Raw genomic sequence first — 21,420 nt, 5'->3', positions numbered from 1 at the left:
TCAGATGAATTAATTAAATTAGCAAATGATAAAGGTGAGAAAATGTTAAGTAGGGCAGTAATGATGATAGATAAGGATTAGAAATTGGAAGAAAGGGGCTAAAACTTGAAAGCCAGAGTGTTAAAGGTCAGAAATGACAAGTTTAAGGAGGTTTTCTGGGAAATTCTACCTGGTTCTATTCAGCAGTATTGCGGGTACACAGTTAATGTAAAGGAATTGATTAGTTCTGCCTCGAAACCAAAAAGATCTCAAAATCTGCTACATGATGTTTAGGTAGTATAGGTTATCTAAATATGGTTATCTGCAGTCTCAGTTCCTTGCTTGGTCTGTCAGTCTTCACGCTGGCAGACCCTTGGCCTTTTAGACCCTCGCCAGTTCTCAATTCCAGAGGCACTTATTTGGCTTGAGTCGTGTCCCTTTCTACCATCCCTAGAGAAAGTCACCCCAACATTTGCCTCTATTATCAACTCTGATCCCTTCATTTATACCTCTGACATCTTTTCATTAGCACTCTTGTTAGTAAGCAGATCCCAATAATGTCAGTAACCAAGTAGCCCCAATTTATCAAACAACGTGTGTCTAGTGAGCTGGCGTATTCACATGTTCTAGGGATTGGGACATGGATATTTTAACTGTTATTATCCTGTCTACCTGTCTACCATGAAAAAGGGTAATTGTCCACTTTCAATAGCTTAGGGTTTTTTTCTGAACAAAACTACTTCAAGGAGACAATATTGTAATTTTAAAATGGATTTCATACATATCTCAGCCTGATCAGCATTGTACATATTCAAAATTTCTGACACCCCACAGTTGGACAAACTAAAACAATCTTGTTTGTACCACAAAGAATTGAATGTTTCTCAAATATACAGATAGGCATTTTGTAGACAAGATAGGACCTTAAATCAGGCTATAATGTGCAAGAAATAATGACTTTACACTGTGACATAGATTTCTTCTTGTGGTCAGGACAGTGGCTCACTGGGTCTTACCGTTATTGTCAGAGAAAATATATTACTGCATATCAGCGATTGAAATAAAGTCAAAACTGAAAACATGAATGATAACTTGTACTGAGTACATATTATTAGCATTTTGTTACTATGGTAATATTGAAAAGGTTTAAGTCAAACCTTCACCATCTAAACACCAGCCATGGTTTCTGTCCATCACAGTAGAGATTTTACTGTTGTCCTCTGCTGGGGAAGGAAGGAAGGAGGTTTGTCTCCATTTGTACGTTTACTTGCCAATAATGTAAATTTATTTGTTAACAAATGTGTTATTGAGTTGTCCCTGAATCTGTTAAAATAAGTTAATGGCCTTCTCATTGCTAATCAGTCAAACAATATTTACAATGCATTTATAAGTATCGAGATTCTAATTAGAAAATTATCCCTTAAAACTGAAAGAACAAACTTAGAATTGATAACTATAATCAATGTACTTAAACTTGGAGGTGAGAACTTTTAAAGGCTATTCATTCACATGTTAAAGGGACATTGTAAAAAATGACTTCAGGGTCAAAATTTTGTGGAGTCTTAAAATTATTGGTAAGGCATTTTAAACCTAATTGTTAAAAATATTATAGACTCTGGAAAAAGTAATATATAGATATTATAATAAGTTATGCATTTTCTTACTTCATAGGTAGTAGCAATACATTTCTGAGATGAATGACTATAAAATGAATAATTTGTGAGAAAATATAAAAGACTAAGTAATGGAACTCAGAGTTAGCTATGACATAAACATGTTTTGCATTTTCCCCCAATATAAACACTTATATATTGCCTTTCTCGTTTTTTGACATTAGGATTTATCTATTTTTTTTCCTTTTTCCACATTTGCACAGCTTGAATTTAGATAGAATATTTTACTATGGACGTGCATATTTGAAATTTTATGATTTGAAAGTTGGTGACAGCAATGCATTCTAACCTGTGGTGCTTCTGAACACTTCCAGCCAAGTGAGATCTGTCCATGTGGAGCAGAGCAGCTATTGAGGCTTACTAAACAGCCTCTGGGTGCATGCTTCTGAAGCTAACACACAATGCGTTGTTCATTCCTGATGTTTTAGCAGCTGTCTTAATGAAAAGTGTCAGCTCAGTGTGTAGTTAATCTATATCATAATTAATAGACCTGCAGCCTGGGACTAATTGGTATAACTCCAAAGTCCTTGTTCATTTGCAGATCAACAACAGACTCACTTTTTAGAACCAGTTGGTTATTTAGGAAGGAGTCTGGGGTGCTTAAAATTCTTAATTTCAAGGCTTCCATTTGATCATATTTCATTTGAATATACCACATAGAATATAATTAGAATGATAATGCTTAATAGTTTAATACAGAAAAGCAATCCCCTTATGGTTGTTAGGCTGCACATTCAACTCTCAAATCTGAAAGTGTATCATTAGGGCATTCTACTGCAAAAGTGCTAACTTGAGAGCAAAGTTATTTCTAATGTCCTTAGCAATAGAAATGTCCACAATGTATCTTTGCTCATAATGTAGTGAAAAGTTATTTAACACCTGGAAAACATCATATTGATTGATTGATAAATTTTAAGTAATTAATTTAAATATTTTCTAAAACTATTCTTTCTGGTTTGGGACAAAAGATTGTTAAAAATGAATATTGAGTTAAGCAGAATAATTCCATTTATATAATGCTAACACATACATGTGTTTACATAGTGTTGTGATTGAATATTTGGAACCTCCCTAATTAATATGTGGGAATCCCCATCCTCAATGTGGTGGTTTTCAGAGGTGGGACTTTGGAGAACTAAGCAGGCCACAAGGATGGAGACATCATGATGTGGTTAATGTCTTATAAGAAAGAAACAAAGATAACTCTTTCTTTCCTTCTTACTCATCCTCTTTTACCCCCATAATCCTCTCTTTCTTTCTTAAAAAGAGGACTAGCATGCAAACTGCAGCCTAGGGACCGTGTACCAACCGTAGACAGGACCGCTGGCATCTGCGTGCTGGACTTCCCAGCAGCCAGGATTGTAATATAGCTCTTCCTTTTTACGTTAACTAGTTTGTAGTAATCTAGTTATAGCAGGCCAAATTTTCTAACACACACACACACACACACACGTAATTCTCTCCATGTGTAAAATCCTCTGTGTGAAGACAGGTACATATGGAGTGTGTGTGGAGGTCAGAGGAAACCCTTGATGATTTGACTTCTTTTTCTGCTTTGGAAAAGGCAAGACCTTTTTGTTGTTGTAGTTGTTATTTTTTTGTCATTTACATGATGCTATCTGATCCAGAAAATTTTAGGAATCCAGCAAGGTATGCTAATTGGTAATAATAACTCTATAAGATATGACTGAAGTTTGAAATATTTTTTACAGTGATATTAAAGAATTATTTTTCTAGTGAATTCCTGATTTCTACCAGCAATAAATTTGTTCTCAAGGTCTTGTCCTATATTTCCAATTATTTCAATAATAAGAAGAAAATTCGATACAACATATATAGCTAGAAACAGAGCTTGATACAGATGTAAAACCAACAGATTTGCAGGATACTTCAGTACAGACTTGTGATGTTACATAAGCATTGCTTAGAAAGGATTTTATTTAAAAACTGCATCAATATTATGATATGTAAAGTCATGATTGACATTTTACCTATCAAAAATATAATTGTGATAGTGTAATAATTATAGAGAATATGTAAAATGGAACACGAGTGAGCAAAGTCTTCTTGCATTAATTAATAAATTAATAATGATCTTTCTGAGAATGTACAATAAGCTTTTTGAATAATTCTGACATGATCTTGCTTTGATTACACACAAAACTTTTTGATTAAAAATGAATAAAAATTAAACCTCACAATTTTTACTTACTTCTCTTTTTACTTACTTAACTTTTAGTTTTTGCAATTGTATGAAATCTATAAGAATAAAACAATGAACTCCCATCTCTGTTGCTAGCATTTTCTCTCAACAGATTCACTTTTTCTTTTATTTTCTTTATGTTAAAGAGATTCAGAGCTAGTTCTCCTAAGAACAAGGGCATTCTTCCAATACCTAAAATTAATCCCAACACAGAAGGAAATTTAACATTCGTGAAGTGTTAACAAATATGTAGGTGCTCTTGAAGTTATGAAAATTGTATTCACAATGTAAGACAACATACTGTTTGTATTGTTGAGAGAGCATACAGCTTTTTATTCTTTCCAACTCGAAAGTAAATTAGCTTTGAGTAACTTCCCATTATACTAGCCATCATATCATCATATGCTAGCCATCACATATCATTAACATAGTATTGAACAAAATGAACCATGAGTTATACTTAGAATTCATTGATTAATCCTCAGCGTGCTGGGGAGTTTTCTGTCAAGTAGATATCAGCTAAAGTAATTTTGGAAGAACTAGCAAATAGGGCTCAAAACCTTTATTCCTACACACCTTAAACTTGCCTTAAAACAAACCTTAAGGTGTTAGTGTGTGCGGTGATTTGAAAGAAAGTAGACCCCAAAGGGAATGGCACTTGTAGGAGGAGTGATCTTATTGGAACAGGTGTTGTCTTGTTGGAGGAAGTGTGCCATTGTGGGGGTGGGATTTAAGCTCTCTTTTGCTCCAGTTTCACTCAGTGTGACACATGGTCTACTTTCTGTTACTTACATAACAACTTGTAGCTAGCTAGTACCATGCCTGCCTGCATGTTGCCATGCTCCCTATTCTGATAATAATAGACTGAACCTCTGAAACTGTAAGTGAGCTGCCCCAATTAAATGTTTTCCTTATAAGAGTTATCTCAGTCATGGTGGCTTTTTCATAGCAATAGAAACCCTAACTAAGGCAATATGTCTCTTGACTAAAGTTTGGGCCCAATACCAATTGGACAATACTTTCTGATTTCAAATCTCACTGACTCAGACAACTTTCTAAGAAGGAATGGCAAATGGCCTGAGGTTTCCCACTGTGAAAGCTATTCTTGATTGTCAACTCCACCACACCTGGATTCACTAAATTCCAAGCAGCTTTGCATATTTGAGAAGGAATTTTAGTTAATTGGATATTTTAAGGCCGGGAGAACCACCCTTAATCTAAGCCATACCTTCTCTTGTAAAACACATGGAAAAAAGAAATTTTGGCTTTTTACCTGCTTACAGTCATTCTCATTGGCAAGTTCACCTATCCTGCTGAGGGATTCTTTCTCAGGTGTCAGAACCAATTTCTTCAGGATTTTGACATATATTGAAGACAGGCTGATATCTCCTGCCCTGTGGACTGAACAACCACTGGATTCTGGTATGTTCTGTCTGGAGACAGCCTTTGCTGGACTAGCTGTACTGCAGCCCTTAAGTCACTCTAATAAATCTAATAAATCCAGAATATTCTTTCAGTTCTGTTCCTTTAGAGCAGTGGTTCTTAACCTGTGGGACCCAACCCCTCAGAGATCATTGGAAAACACAGAAAATTACATTATGATTCATAACAGTAGCAAAATTATATTTATGAAGTAGCAACAAAAATAATTTTATGGTGGGAGGGTCACTGTATGAGGAACTATATCCAAGGGGTTGCAGCATTAGGAAAGTTGAGAAACACTGCTCTAGAGAACCCCAAATAATATAGCCACCTTCAAGTATTCTTCCTATATCTACTCTTGCCATTGCATTTATTTTTATAGTTTTGTGTATCAGGTTTTACAAATTTAAATTTCTAAACAAAATATCTCTAATTCTTCTGAGAGATCACTATACTGATTTCCAAACTGGTTATACCAGTTGTATTCCCACCAGCAATGGAAAAGTGTTCCCTTTACCCTATATCCTCTGGTGATTGATTTCTCAGAAAATTAGGAAACAACCTACCTCAAGACCCAGAAATACCACTTCTGGATATATACCCAAAGGATGCTCAGTCATACCACGAGAACATGTGCTCAACTGTGTTCATAGCAGCATTATGTCATAGCGAGAACCCAGAAACAACCTAAATGCCTCTTGACCAAAGAATGGATAAAGAAGATGTGGTACATTTACACAGTAGAGTACTACACAGTAGAAAAATATATTTACATCTTGAAATTTGCAGGCAAATGGATTGATCTAGAAAACATCATATTGAGTGAAGTAGTCTAATCCCAGAAAGAGAAATATAGTATGTCCTCACTCATAAGTGGCTATTAGACATAAAGAAAAAGCAACTTACAATTCAGAAGCCCAAAGAACCTAGACAACAAATATGACCCTGAGAGAGTTATACATGGATCTAATCTACATGGGAAGTAGAAAAAGACAAGATCTCCTGAGTAAATTGGGAACATGGGGTTCATGGAAGAAGGTAGAAGGGGACAGAGTAGGATGTGAAGGGAGAGGGGAAAATATATAGCTCTATAAAAATACTAAAAAATGCTTGTCATGACATGTTTTGTATTATTCTATTCCCAATAAAGAATTTCACTGCATTAAAAAAATAAAAAAAAAATTCTGAAGTCTCTCAGATGTTAATCTGGCTGGTGAGTCTTCCCCTCTCAAACTGCTCTCCCACGTTGCCTCCCTATGCATCAGAGATGAATTATTGACGTCTTTTGTGACACAAAAGTTCTAATAAAGATCTGGGATCTCTTCCCTACTGAGAGACCCCTAATTTTGTCCAGAACAAAAAGACAATTCTGGTCCACATAATTGCTGATATATTGGCAATTGTCCTGTGCTATTTAAGTTCACTGAAAAGTAGCCCTCCTACTTTAAAATCAAAATGCTTGTCTCAACATATTTTTAAACCCATGTCCTGGGTCATACAGGACCCTTGAAGCTGTGTCAGGAAGCGGGAGAAGGAAACAACCAAAGTAAGTAAAGGCATTTTACCCAAAAGGAAAGCAGATTATTAGGAAACTATTATTTATATAATAAAATGGAGATGCATATAGGAAAAACAACCACTGAACAGGTGTACAAAAGGCAAAAGCTAGCCCCATGATTGTGCCAAGGTGATAGTACACAGTGATTGTTGTTGAAGTGTTGGTATCCTACTCCTGTCTGGGAACTGGGCTAGTAACACCCCTTAGGGAGATTTGGGAAGTTTAACTCTCTACCTGGACACAAACACAACTTTAGTCTTGTTTGGATACATCTTTATCTCTTTCTTCTTCCCTTTGCTTCTGAAACTCTGAGAGGCCTCTCATGCTGTGATTCTAGCTATTCTATATATGGCGTACTGTGCAAAGAAGCAATTTCCATAGGTGACCATAGCAGACTGCAGAACTTACTAGAGGTACATAATATTGACGACTTGGGTTTTGCTAACTATTAATTTAAAAAAAAAACTCTTATCGTGGGATATTAGGGAGGCAAATAACAATCCAATAACTACTTGAGAGGTACCAACTTATGACCCAAATTTGATGAATTATTTCATTTTGTCATACTTCCTATTTTATAAAAAAAAAAACTGAAATCAGACATAACCACTCTCTCCATCCATTTCTTTGTGCCCCAGGAAGAGTTCATGCATGATGATTTGAAGACATGTACATTCTTTACACATATACTTCATATTTTCCTTAATATGTCTACCAACTCGGAGGATACTTCTCGTGCTTTTCAGTGAGTAAAATATTTTACCATCTAAACCCCCTTTCTAATGTCACAAATTGTATTTAATGCACCGTCGCATGGAGCTAAGCGCAATTAAGTGCTGTGGTCTGGGTGGCCCGGCACTGCAGCTCCTTCATGCCCCCTCCACCTCTCAGTCCCTCTTGGGCACCCCTCAAGCCAAGATGATCATTACCTCAGCAGGTCATTGATCTATTTAAAGCTCAGTGACTGGGACAGTGTGCTGGGTCATCTTAAATGGGGAATAAAAGTGCTGCTTTGTCGGGTGTTGACCAAGTTATATTCATCAAACATATCTCTGTATTTTTTCAGAAATGTTCACATTGCCTGATTTTTTTCTCTTTCTCATCCAATGTGTCAGATAGTTAAGTTTGGGGATTTAAATCTGAATTGTGTTAAACGCTAATGATTCAGCACCCTACTCAGCCATCATGATTACACGCTTTGTGAATTCCATATTTATCACTTTGGTATTTTCCTAATGTCATCTTCTTTCCTCCGTGGTTTTTAATTGAGACACTCCCAACCTAGAAGCTTTTTCTTAAGCGTATGCACTGTCAGTTTCTTCTTGCTAGTGATCTGCATTTTCACCTAGCTAAAATGACAATTCTTGCAGAGATTTTTCTTTACTTCTTAAACAAATGTAGGGCAACCTTAGGAACTTAGAGAAGTGTTGTAGTCAGAGAAGAGCCTCTGCCTATGAACAGGGTTGCTTCCTGTCTTCACCTTTCTGTCCCTACCTGGCTGTTTTCTGCCTTGGTGAAGCAGTTGATAGTAGGGCACACAGATCGGTTCGAAGGATTCCAAGTGTAGACACTCCTTCCAGGAACTGTGAGTTTGGCAGGAGTTTTGTTTTAATCGTAATTGCCATTTTTCTCTTGGTTTGTGCTCTGAGGCATCTTTGCTTCTCTCAGGCTACCAGAACACCATTATATTGATTTCTGGAAAGCTGAGTTTATATTTTCATGTTGTACAAGCCTAGATTTTATTATATCAATGTTAAAATGCATCCAAAGTGTGGGAAAGATGGTTCAGTTTACCCTTTTGGTAGGTGGATGAGGTTTTGGACACACTGTTCACTGGGGAAGCCTGTCTTCCAGTGTCCTCTTTGCAGGGCTCATGGGCACAACTTGCAGCCTACGGCTCAATCGTTCTTGTCTAATGACTCTAGTCTTAGCACAGGAAGATTTCCTTTCTCTGTTTCTAATTTCCTGACTATTTATTGCTCTGAAATATTTTGGTTGTAGGACTCGGCATTTTGGGTTGAGTTTGGTTTGGGCTGAAGGAATGAGAGAAGGTCTAGAACTCTAGTCCACGAGGGGCAAGAGTCCAGGCCCATTTGCCTTAGTTCTTTCTTACTTTGGCCATTCTAAACATAAATGTTCTTTTTCCAAAAACATAGGCTAGATGAGTTTCTGTTAGAAATAACAATGAATTAACCGTATATAACAAATACCATATTGGCTATTTTCATTTAGAAGTTATACAAATGCAATTTTGTACGTTAGAAGTAGTTCAATAGTGGGGATTTTGAAACATTCACTGTATTAGTAGCATATGTTTGATAGCAGTTTTAGTTACCTTGTCTACACAGACTTTATGGTCTTTTATTTAAGGAAAAGCTATTTGTAGCTTATGATTATTATGGTTTCAGTAAATAATGTTTCCCAAGGAGGCGTATGTTCAAAACTCAGTTACCTTTCTCTGATTTCATTTCTACTGCTGGAATGAAATATCCTATAAAAATGCAGTTTAGGAGGGGGTAGAAGAGCCTATTTGGCTCCCAATTTTTACTTGGAAAGTCACAGAGGCAGGCAGGTTAGTCATACCACATCCAAGTATGTCTGTCAAGAACAGATAGAAACAAAGGTTCACACAGGGCCTGCTCGCTTGCTTGTGAATATTTCAGGTAGCTGTCTCTAATCTTCTAGTTTGGGACCAAGCCCATGGAATGGTGCTAACCACAGTGGACTGACTCAATTACCAATCGAGACAGTTCCCACAGACTTGTTTCTAGGTCAATCTTTTCTAGAGAGTTTCTCAGTTCAGACCCTTGGCCTATGGGATTCTAGGTTGTAGTAATTCGCCAAGTAAGCCTAACCATGACACCCCCTGGTGGTCGTTTGTGAAGTAAAAGACTCACCAGCTCTAACACATTGAATGAGGTCATTTATTGATATACTAAGAGTTTGCTGGCACTGATAGCAGTTGGTAGAAAATTTAGAAGATGTGGTCTGGCTGAGGGAAATAGTTCACTAATGACTCTGCCTTTCAGGGACCTGGCTTCCCTGATCTGTTTCTCTCTGTGTTGATATCTGCCTTGTAATGAGTAACTTCCTCTGTCAGACCCCTAGTTGCCATGATGTAATACCACAGCCCAGAGTAATAGATTCATTGATGCTGAACTAAATCCTAAGCTAAAGTAGTTATGTTTTTCTCTTTTCGGTGTGCAAAGGTGCTTATATATTCATGCACATGCCTGTAGGGTGCACATGGATGTACAAATGTGCCAATGTGTGAAGGCTTGAGGTGAGGCTTGGATATTGTTCTTAGGATGTTGCAGGATACTATCTCTCTTGTTTTTTTTTTTTTTTTTTTTTTTTCTTTCACTGAAGCTTACTAAGTAGCTAGGCTGACTGTCTAGCAATACAAACACACATGACAATATCCAGCATTTTTATGTTGCATTTGAGAATCAGACATGTGTCCTCATGATTGCATGGTGTGAATCCACTGCTGCTCATCCAGTTGCAATATTTTGTCAGTATTTCAGGACTAGAAAGTTGATACAGTCACAAATTTTCTTTATATATGAAACTGTGATTTGTTTTTCAAAACAGCCTGGGAGAGTACCTGAAAAGATTTCTCTCTGAGCAGTGCTGGGCAGAATCACTCAGAAAAGATCCTCAGCCTTCTATGCCACACAATGACCACCAATACTAAAATGCTGTGTCACAAACTGTTCTCATAACCTGCTGAGAATATAGTCCACACTGTTACAATGGGTTCACTGTGGTGGCAGATATAGTTTGGAGACTATAGCAATCAGCCATAGATAATGCTAGCTGAATTTGAAATCTAATACCCTATTGCTGTATGTGTGTTTTAATTGTCAAAATGATAAGACCTAGAATCATGAAGGAAGAGTCGGATAATGAAGGATTGCCCTGATCAGGCTGGCTACTAGGTTTATCTACCTCTGACATATTTTTTTCCTATTTGCCTTCTTTAAGCTGGGAAGGTTCAGTCTATTGTGGGTGGTAGCATACCCCAGGTTTAGATCCTGGAATCTTTACCTGTAGATTAGGCAAACTGAGCAGCTGAAATGGATGCATTGATTTCTGTGCTTCTGACTATGGCTATAATGTGACTTGTGGCTTCAAGTTCCCTCCACTTTGATTTTGCCCACGTGATGGATTACAAGCTGGTACAGTGAGCTCAAGTGGACACTTTCTTCTGTTGCTTTCTGTTAGGTATTTCATTGCCTCAGGAGAAAACCCTCAGACACTACATGATGCTAAGGGTTGTGCAAAGGGCCCACCTGTGTCCACTGGCCTAGAGATTGTTTCCATCAGCTTCACCCAGTGTTAAGTTTCACCAGTCTTATGGTTATTGACCTTCCCTGCTTTGGAAACTATCTTGCTCCAAAGTCTGTTACCAGATGTCAGAATATGACGAATGAAGGCAACAGATTGGCCATCTCAGATAGTATTAAGCTGGGTCATGTTTGTCTTTCCTCACACAAGGAGCTTCAGAATTTCAGGGTATCTACAAACTTCTGCTTCCTCTGGCTAGGATCCATACTGAAACAGGAAGTCCATTACATAGCCGTGTGATCTCTGCTCTACAGCATACTAGATATAAAGGCTTGGCTCTGTCTGAGATTCCATAGGGATGAGCATTAGAGATAGTCCCTCTGCCAAGAATTTTATGCTAAGCTAGCTGAGACTTAGGCTTCACCACTATAGGAAACTGTCCAATTCTAGTGATTAGAGGCATGTCCCAGAACAGCTTTATAGATGTATTCCAAAATTTGAGTTTATCCTACCAGAGCAAGGTCTCTGCTTTATTCTGAAACACATGTTGAGGTTCTTCTTGTGAAGGTCTGACCTAGTTATAGGACAGTTTTCAATGGTGTGGCAACACTAAGATATGCTAAGGGCATACCTTAGCAGTCTATAGATAGGACTCGGAGCACTGTAGAGTTGGTTTATGTTAGAGTCTACTCTTGCAAGAGGATGAGAGTTAGTTTCCTAGCGCTCACTTAGGAGGGCTCGCAACTACCTATGACTTCAGATCAGGGAAGCTGACACCCCCTTCTGCTTCCATGGGCACCTATAACCATGTGCATATGTACACAGAGACACACAGACACACGTTTAGAAGATGGGATTTTTGCTTTTCTTTGTGACCTGTCATACACAGGCACTTTATCAATGTTGCAGAAACAAAGAAGAGAGAATCATGCATAAAGCAGTATTTCTCTTTCTGGAACTATTAAACCATTTTTAATTTGAACATTAAGAAGGTAGTGAGCCTGTCAAAATATTACCCAGATTATTTCCTAACAAATAAGCATCAGATTAAATTCACTGTTATGTAACCCCAATGACGTTTTACCCTTATCTTTTACTGTTTTTTTAAATTTTATTTATTATGTATACAATATTCTGTCTGAGTGTATGTCTGCAGGCCAGAAGAGGGCACCAGACTTCATTACAGAGGGTTGTGAGCCACCATGTGGTTGCCGGGAATTGAACTCAGGACCTTTGGAAGAGCAGGCAATGCTCTTAACCACTGAGCCATCTCTCCAGCCCCTTTTATTGTTTTTTTAATCCATTTTAATACATCAAGCAAATTTGATGTGCTCTTGAAAGTTGATTTATTTCCCCACAAAGGGCAAACACATGAAGTCATTGGTCATTTACATCAATGAATCATTTCCTTTTGGTCACTTCTCCATGTCCAGTCATGGATTCCATTTAGATTCCTAGGGAAACAACAACAACAACAAAAAAAACTTATGCTTGCTTTTTGATCACTGGATGGTCACAAATTTTCCAAATAACCACTTATATACTTCCTTGGATCTGGAATTTCACAGAGCTTTGTGCTAAAACAAACTGTCTCCTTTAGCTAAACAGCCCCGGAGAATGAAATAGCATGCACCTTCCACAGAGCCGCTACTTTTTCATACATCTCTGGATTTATATCACACGTTCAGAAACTGCACCATGGATAATAGTCATTCCCTAGCTAGCTAATAACTAATTACAAAATTATAGGAACATAGAAATCCCCAGCAAAATCCATCTTTCCTCTATAACAATGGGAATCAGATGTATTTCCACATATTGCCTCCATACGGCTTGCCAAAGCAGCAGCAGCTACTGACTGCCTTTAAGCTCTTAGTGTTGTTACAACCTTTTCCCTGCACATTTTCACCTTTGGTTTTAGGTGTTGCCTTCATGTTTCAGCCTCTCTTTGTAATGAAATTCTCAAAATATTCACTGCAGATGAATCCGTTTCATATTCCATTCCCCAGGAATGAAATGCAAATGGCAGTCTGTTCTCTGGGCGAGGTTTGAGACTCGGGATTTCTGCAGGCTGCTGAGCACAAGAGTGGACCCAAGTTTTAGACTCATATTTCTTTTGTGCGTTTCACTTCCAGGCTGGAACCTTACGACCTAGTTCTTGTTTGTGTGCAAGGGGTCTCTTCAGAGTCAGCGTGCCCACTTCACACCTCCACATGACCACTTCACACTCAACCAGGCAGCTGTACATTCCGAAGACTTCCCAGTGGCTCTTCTGGCTCATCCTGGATTAGTTTCTTCTTTCCTGAAGATCTCATCATGCTACATTTAAAGATCTGTAGACAGAGCACTGTTTTTAAGATGGTGTCTTCTCTTCCCTTTTTAGAATGGTTCCCCTTAAAATGTGTTTCCATATTAGACAACAGCACAATGGAAAAGGTCCTCTTCAACCGTCAATTTTCTCTCAAAAATGAACGGAGTTGATTGGATAACAAGGTTAATTTCATAATTAAAACTCTAACGGAAAACAAAATTGAATGGTTCTGTGAGGGTGACGGTTTGCTGTTTGTTCAGCTTTGAATAGACTTAACACAATGGTAAATTCTCAGCGCACAAAATAGGCTATCAGAAACAATGAACTATCTCTTAAAAAGGAGAGTTAAAATTAGCTTGATGGGAGGATACGAGACCGGGGTGCCTTTGTTCGTGGAAACATTCCGGCGATGGCATAAGTGCGCGGAGAGAAGAATAGAATCGTAAGTTCTGCCAACAGCACAGGACCACATCTTACAAAGACCAAAGGTCTAGGAAAAAATGTCATTGTTCACGAGATGTGTTTCCCCATTCAAGACTCAGCTGTGTTAACACATTGAGCATTCATGAAAATTCTTGGAAACAGAAAGGTGAAGCCATTGGACACCTGGCTGCTACCGAAATGCTCTTCTGGTTTGCCACTCACACGCAAGCAGCCTCTACAGGGACATGCTGTGCAGTCTCTTTGAGAAAGAGAAGGATTTACAATAAATGTGCTATTTTCATTCAAATATTCTTAAATTTCTTATTGCAATGTCCTATAAATGAATACAATGGAGTTTTCGAAGACTGTGGCCGATGTCCTCATCACACTATGAAGCATTATTTACCTTAGCCACTGTGAACTTTCCAAAAAAATGTATCCTATTTTTACTTTTGTATGTGTACCTCCATGTGAATACGTGCACCTGCATGCATGTACTCAGAGGCCAGGACAGGGCGTGGGGTCCTCTGGAACTGTAGCTATAGCAGTTGTGAGCAGCCTGATTTGGATGTTGGAAGAGGAGTCTAGCTCTTAACCACGGGCCAACTCTCCATCCCCATGCTGCACAGTTTTTGAGGCTAAAGAGTTTCAACATCTGTCTTGAAGGAAAGCTGTGGGTACCTTTCTTAAGGAGCAGTTCCTGAGTTATTTATCACAGTGTTGGGGGTAGCTTAAGCATTCCTATCAATGAAACACACTTTAGTTTGTTGAAAATACTTGCTTTGAATTTACTTGGTGAATCAAAAATCAGAAATGCTCGTGTGTTCCACATACAATTCATTTGAGTTTGCTGGGACTCTTTCTATTGCAGAGCCTTCTTCATCCCCTTTTCACTCAGAAGTAAATTCAGTGTATTGGGAATATATGTGAAAAATGGTCACAAAGGCTGAAGCCTGTCTGATAAAGTAGATATGTTTGATAAACTGACAGTTTGATGTACCCAAGGATGCAGATTTGGGTAGCTTCATCCATCAATCATTTTTAACAAAGTTACCTACCAATTGTTGGAATTATTAATTTACTGGTAAGACAGACAGAAGGTGGTAAATGGAGATTCCTCTTTAGTATTTTGCAATAGGTCCACTCGGGTTCAAGTTCAAGCTGGTGGGAATCATATACAGACAAGGCCGTCATCTTCTAACAAAGCATTTTTCACTTCATTAGGCTGGTTGACAATCAGTAGATACAGGTTTTAAATGTAAATCAAATTGTGCTGATTTTCTCACATGTCCCTTGGAGAAAGTCCATGATGTTATAATACTGGGCTGGATGTACCATCATTGACTGAACAGTGTCTGTGTCAGTATCAGTAGGCCCTTCCCATTCTGGCATAGCATCTTTTCAGTGAGCAAATGAGGGCATGGACCAGGCTACTGCTGGGTTTCTTTACCACATCACAACTGAGGCCTCTGTTAATCTCATTAAGAAATTATTAGAATTACTGTGTGAAAATTAAATGCCATTAGATCATAGCATTTTAATCTGGTAGCGTTCTGTAAATGAGCAGTTTAATCAAATGCTTGAGACTGCAGAAAGAGGGGTTATAATGTCAGAAAGGGGTAAGTTTGTATAATACAAACTTAATGAAGCAATTTGCTGGAGGCTGTGAGCATGGCTATTGCCCAGCTGGGTTTCATATTGACTGCCTGTTTGTTGCAATGCATAGCATAGGTACCAGATTTTAGTACTTAAATTTCTACCCTGAGGCTTTTATTAGTTCCTAAGCCAGCCTCATATCTATTTAAGGACCTTAATTACATCCTTTGAAATAATTGCAATTATTTAGCTTATGTTCTCAAAGTTCAGGAAAAAATACAGCCATAAAATAATTACTCTCCAAGTTGAATGAGCCCCTTCAAATGTCTCCAACACCAGGATACTACTTTCAATAATTTACAATAAAAGGTCACTGACTAAACAGATGACAGAGAAGTCACACTAACTCATTACTGATCCTGTAAATATTCCAGAGAATAGTGAAGTTTAGGTTCACTCGGTTGTGTGTTCCACAATGGTGCGTTATCATCTCAATTATATGAATCCCCCCACTGAGATTGGTGAGGATATGTTTTATGTAACACTGAGATTTGCCATGTGTTTGGATGTAAGTTTGAATTCCAAACTTGCAGTTTGTGGGGCATGAGCTGGGATGAAATGTTTCAAGGGTCTCATCATTGTGAAGGTTTGTTTGTCAGCGTAAAGTCCACAAGTGCTGTTGTATGATATGAACACAGAACAGAACAATGTTCAGGCTCTTCTATCTTTTATGCTGATGATTTAGTTTCATATTTGCAACCAGTTTATGACAATTATGAGAATTCTGAATATTAATGAACTTAAGATAGCTTTTATTTTTTATTATTTGTTTATTTTTTTACTGTCTATATTCTTGACTAAGTGGCTAACAGAAATTTCTGACTCAGAATAAACTAATATACCAAAACAGCCTTTTGCTGATCAACACTTACCTAGTTTGTTCTGCAAAACCCAGTTGGTGTTGAAGTAATGGATAATAACACTTGGGTGACTTGAGGTAATATTTGTGCAAGCAATTCATATATTTGTTAGACACTAGCTGGCATAACAGGACTTTCCAGCTGGGTCCTCAGAAAACATTGGAAGAGCCAGGGAGATAAGCTGGTACAGGTGTGTAGGTTAGGCTCTAAGAAATCACAAGACTTTAAGGTCAGTGCTAATCAACAACGAGGAGCCCAGCTAATCTCAGTTGACTCCTTTCTCTGTGTCTGTGGGCACACAACATTGATCTGTTTCTCTGCTGTTGTAGAATGCTGTCTTCTGAGCATGGCGTGGCGGGTACCTCTTGAATGATCAGCAACTTTGATTTCCCGCTGGAGTCCTGCATCGGACTGGGTCTGATGTCTTTCTGCCACAGAGGGAAATGGAGCTGACCATACCCACTGCTCTCAGTGGTTTGTAGGCAGTAAAGAATTGCTGGCATTCTTGTCTTTAGTGGTGTGCCTGCCCACACGATGCTCATGTTCCTGTCAGTAGCCTCCATTAAACTCAGTGGAATTGTTTATTTACTTTTGTGTCTGGTGCCCTATCTGGACTGAGCATCTCCTTAGGAACAGTTTATACAACTATTGAACCTAAGATACCAAATGTGGTCTGAGGATAATGATAAAATAGAAACCACTGTTGGAATGGAACCTTGTTGCAGAGAGAGAAAAAGCAGGAAGACACAGGACATTGAAGAATTTAATCTAATAATACAAGAGAGTCAGGAGAATGTTCTCAATAGGATGCATTCAACCTCAGGACAGCATTTTAGGCACATGGTTCTCAGAAGGCTTTGGTAATGTGCTGGGGGTACTAAGTGCAAATCCAGATTAAGTTTGAGAGGGTGGGTTTTTAAATTTTTATTTTTTAAAAATTTGAAAACAAAAAATACCACACAGTGAAATGAATTAAACCCAAACTGTATACTTCTCAGTGAACAGAACAGCTATTCCAAAGCTGTGATGTTTGATGGTAGGCTTTTTACACTTTGACTATCAAACCTATTTTGATGCACTTATCCAACTGCATAAATAAAAGAGTCTCACAGAGTAAGAACTAGAAGAGCAATTACTTTATATCCCCCTTCATAACTATTGCCCATCATGTCTTTCTGCATTCACCCAAGTGAGTAGCTTTTTAAAGGAAATAAAAGGATCCTGGCATAAACATCAAAACGCAGACAGAGGGTCACATTTCCTGGGAGAAAGATGTGTTAGTAACTCCCATAAAAGACAACTTGTTTCATGGAGATAAACAACTGGCTTCAGGTGTAGGTTTCTAATTTTTGAATCTGGGAGACTGACCCATGAGAATCGTGATTACCAGGGCAGAGAGGCTAGCAGTGATCCTTAAAATAAGCAAGCAAAGAGTTAAAGGAACCAAAATAAAATGATTTTTTAGAAAAAGTAAATAAAACAAATGTAAAAAAGACCACTTAAACAAATTTAGCCTTGTAGAAGAAAAATCTTAAAGATGAAAAATTACTTTTCTTGAAATTTTAAATTTATTTAAAATGCTTTTATGGAAATATTTTTGAATTTGCACAGTAAAAATATTCTTGCTCTGTAATGTTATGCTAACTGTAAATACAGATTCGTTGTAAATAGCGTAGTGACATTATTTGTGTTTTGAACAACAGGAGGACAAGAACACAGCAACCAAGCAAATGCAGACTAGGAACCCTTTGCCTCGGTTTTCTTCACTTGAATTTTTTTTTCCTATGTGACAGCAAATTTAGTTACATTTGATATTTTGCCCTCTGAATCCATGTTGTATTTTATTATCGTTAAGGTAGAAAAAATGTCTTCTCAAATCATTCAACAATCATTGACATTCCTCTGTCCTGTGCTCTAAGACAAAGGAAACCAATTGCCTGATGGAAGACATGCGTGTTGTCAGGGCGGTCAGCTAGGGAGTGGAGAATGAATACCTTTCTTGGAGGAATTGCTGTCCTACTGATACCCATTGCTCTCTGCTCAAGTTGAAGGTTTGAACCACTATTTTGCAAATTTCTGTGATGTGGCTGGTTCCTCCAACCCACCCATGAAATATAGATATTAGAGAGGGTCTCATTTTCTTCTAGAGAACATGGGATGAACTGTAGGCAGGGACACACAGTGAGGACAGTATCAGGGTTCTTGCAAACTGCTCAGATCTGTTTCTACTTTTCTGATTCAACCCTGTGCCCCACATTCGTATTTTCGAATAGTTTTTGCACTGAACACTCTGACCGTCTGCTTCCCTTCTAGTTTCCTAGATTACTCACTAATGTGGTTGGGCACAGCTCACTTGGAGGTTAACCCAGACACATAAATACAATTATCACATGTACTCACTCATAAGTGGTTTTGAAATATAAAGCAAAGAAAACCAGCCTACAAATCACAGTCCCAGAGAAATTAGGCAACAATGAGAGCACTAAGAGAGACATACATAGATCTAATCTACATGGGAAGTAGAAAAAGACAAGATTTCCTGAGTAAACTGGGAGCATGGGGACCTGGAGAGAGGGTTGGGGGCGGGGAGATGCAGGGAGGGGAGCAGAGAAAAATGTAGAGCTCAATAAAAATCAATAATAAAAAAAAATGGCCAAAATCAAAAACACTGATGACAACTTATGATGGAAAAGATGTGGGTTAAAGGGAATACTCCTCCTTTGCTAATGGGGAGTTCACATTGGTACAATCACTTTGAATATTAGTGCAACAATTTCTCAGAAAATTAGGAAACAACCTTCCTCCAGACACAGCAAAACCACTTTTGGGTATATATGCAAAGGGTGCTCAATTGTATCACAAGGACATGTGCTCAACTATGTTCATAGCAGCATTGTTTGTCATAGCCAGAACCTGGAAATAACCTAAATGCTCCTTGGCCAAAAAATGGATACATTTACACAATGGAGTACCAAACAGCAGAAAAAAATGACAGCTTGAAATTTGCAGGAAAATGGATGGAGCTAGAAAACATCATATTGAGTGGGGTAACCCAGATCTGGAAAGACAAATATCATATGTCCTCACTCCTAAGTGGTTTTTGGATATAAAGCAAAGAAAACAATGCTGGAAATTCCCATGGAAGGCAGTGGAGAAAACTGGGTGAGTGTGTTCCTGTCTCATTTTCTGTCTGCCTTTTGAGGCAGGATCTCTAGTGGAATCTGATACTCACATTTTCTTGCTCAGGCTGAAATAGAATAGGCTCAGAGAGCCTCACTGTCTCCTCCTTTGGAGGCAAGTTGCCAGATGTGTGCAGGACGCCAGGCTTGTGATAGGTGCTCTGAGATTTGGCTTTCAAAGTTATCTGGCTAATGATTTTAACCATCTCTTCAACTCCTCATTCTTTCAATTAACATCTTATTTATAATAGCTTAATTTCAGATTGGAATAACTTTGTAAACTAAAGTCAGATATGTCTTCTCCGATTCTCATGCTGACTCAACAATGTTCTCTGCAGCTGGTTTCTTTCTTTACACTGAAGGGCCCACTTCAGACATCTTTCTCTCGTGAATCGCAGCTAAACTACACACATCATATCTACTCACTACATATGCTTATTTTTCCTGTTTTCTGTTTACATTCAGCTGAGAGAAATCCATTTTATTTAAGATTACGTATTTCCCAAGTTATGGCAGCAAATCATGCTTTCATTAGATGTATGTAGCATGCCTTTCATGTTCAAATATCCGGAGGAAGAGATATTTCCTGGTTATGCTCTCATAAAACTCACTGATGATATACATTAAACATTAGACATTGAGAGAATTGAGCACCATTTTAAGAGAGACTGTGTTTTTATAAACATTTTTATAGCAGTAAATTATATTGTGTTTTCTAGCCAGAAATCTGCATTTCCAAATGTATCTTGAAAACTCACATCTTGTTTTAACCTGAAGTCCAACATGAACTAAAAGAAAATGATTGTAATTATCTACTAAGCCATTTCTTCTGAATTTGTGTTTTTATGGCATTAATTTTATTTGTCATATCTTGACAAACAAGCACCCTCATATGTTTTTAATAAAGTAGCTGGGGCTGGAAAGATGGCTCAATGTTTAAATCTTTAGTGTGTTTACAGAGAAAGAGAGTACAGTTCCAGCACCCATGTGGAACCACTCACATCCATCTATAACTCCAGCACCAAGGGATCTACGGACAATTGCAAACATACAAATACTAACATGCATACACACTCACTCTCTCTCCCTCTCACACACACATACACACAGAGAGAGAAACACACACAGAAATTATTTTAAAAATATTGTGTGATTTTCTTACCCACTCCTTTTTTTTTCAGACAAAAACTAAATCTACTCAGTAAATACTGTTTCTTATTTATGTCATTCCCTCTCCTCTGTGTATTTGTCAGCTTTTAGGATTTTCTACTTCTCTTTCTCTTGACTTTGGAGTAATTTTCTAAATAGATTTCCTATTGCCATTTCACCTTTTTTTAAAAAAAAAATTAATCCCCAATTCTCCTATCAAAATCATATCAAAAATGAACACAAATATAACAAAAAAACTATATATCTCCTTACTAGTATCACTTCAAATTCTCCTCATCATGACATTCTCCACCAACGAGCTCATTATATTCTACGTATTATTTGAGGCCACCCAAAGATAAAACTGTTTTCCTCTAAAACATAAAACCATTCCTGTTATTGTCTTGTATGGCTATAGTGTGTTGAATGTAACTGGCCCCCACAGGCTAGTATGTTTGCATGCTTAGTTACTACCTGCTGAACTGTTTGAAAAGGATTAGAAGGATGAGAAGGTTTGCCCTTGATAGAGAAGGTATGGCATTGTTGGGGGAAGTGTGTCATTGGTGGTAGACTTTGAAGTTTCAAAAACTCACGTCAGACCCAGTGGCTTTCTCTGCCTGAGATGATGGTTTGATGACCAAGATATAAAGTTCTCAGCTATTCATCACCATTCCTACCTGAATGATGCCATGTCCTTCACCATGATAATAATGGACT

This window comes from Chionomys nivalis, chromosome 19 (assembly GCF_950005125.1).
Source record: "Chionomys nivalis chromosome 19, mChiNiv1.1, whole genome shotgun sequence".
Lineage (NCBI taxonomy): Eukaryota > Metazoa > Chordata > Mammalia > Rodentia > Cricetidae > Chionomys > Chionomys nivalis.
This window is presented reverse-complemented; position numbering follows the sequence as displayed.